Below are 1549 nucleotides of genomic sequence, written 5' to 3'. Positions count from 1 at the left end.
TGGTTTAAAAGCATTTGCATGCTCAGATTCTTAAAATCAGTCCTTAAATAAGCTGTAAATATATCTTTTAAATCACACACCCTAGAACTTATTGTTAAAAGCATCATCAGCATCAGAATAATTCTTTGTAAAAGATTTTCTAGCATTGTAACAAATCACTACAAGTCTTTCATTTAAGAAAAGTACTAAGAAGAACAAGTTCATTTATTAATTCATAAAGTTGGAATCTTTTTTTTTACCTGCTCTATTATTTAAATAAGAAAATATTGCAAACACAAATGCTGATTTTCTAAATCTTTCCCTAATCTTTAATCCTCTTTTTGCTGCCATGGATCACTTTATCACATCTCGGATACTTATAAGTATAGATTTTCTTTTTACATTTACAGTGTTTTTCCAGTTAAAGGACATTTTTGAAAACCAGGAAAACAATAAACACAGACTTTAGAATAAATAATGTGGTGTTTATGTTTTGACCTCTGTGTGCTCTGATCATTTCTTATCCTGTAAATATGCTTAAAGACTGTTAATCTTTACTAAGTTGCTTAAAATAGGGGTGCCTCATTCTACTTTTTTTTTAATGTTTATTTATTTTAAATGGTTTACATAAAAATATAATAAAGTCTCACTTTACAGCTTTATTCTCTAACAGTGACCTCTATTTTCACACTTGCAGAGAAAAGTGTGCTTTTATTTTGTAACGGATGTTCGTTTTGTTAGTGGCTGACTTGACAGACGCCGGTCAGCCTTTAGTCAGCTGACAGCCAAAACACTTCCGGTGTGGCTCCACATCCAGGAAACCACCATATCCCAGTTATCTGGCCCGGTTCTGGCCCTGTCCTGGCCCAGCTCAGCGTGTTCCTCTCTGAAGAAACAAACACTGAAAAAGCATTCAGTTTTGTTTAATTTTATTTCTTTTTTACTTAAACCCGGATTTTTACTTTCTGGTTGTCTGAGTGAAAATAAAAACTAAGAAACTACTATTGGAATAAAACTACTGAAGAAATAATTTACCTTTATTATAGCAATGATTAAAAAATTAAAATGTAAAAAAAAGGCGCAGGCAAAAGCAACAGATAGGGCTCTACCAACATTTCAACATTAAAAGTACTGATCAACATTTGTCTCGTTGACACCATTTAATTTGGATTTTGGAATTGGTTTAGCCAATTTGATGTAAACAAATAAACGAACAAATAAAATAGTAAAGAGGACAAACAGGAGACATTTTTATACAGAAATACAAAACTTTGGATGGATGATGGGGACTTAATTTAAAAAAAATGTGTACACACACACTCGTAGCATCATCTCCAGATGATGCCGTTATAATTACTCTAAATAATAAAAGAATAATAAATAGTGAAGTTTGGTGGCCCTTAGAGGGACAAACAGCAGAAATTGTGCTTAAATATACAAAATATGAATCATAGAATCCATTAAATATTACGTTTTTTCTAAAATTGATGAATTATTTGCATGAAAATTACTTTTTAAATTTTAAAATTTTCATTTTTTCTGCCTGAATAAAAAAATAGACACTCGATTA

Source organism: Oryzias latipes, chromosome 21 (assembly GCF_002234675.1).
Source record: "Oryzias latipes chromosome 21, ASM223467v1".
In the NCBI taxonomy this organism is placed as follows: Eukaryota; Metazoa; Chordata; class Actinopteri; order Beloniformes; family Adrianichthyidae; genus Oryzias; species Oryzias latipes.
This window is presented reverse-complemented; position numbering follows the sequence as displayed.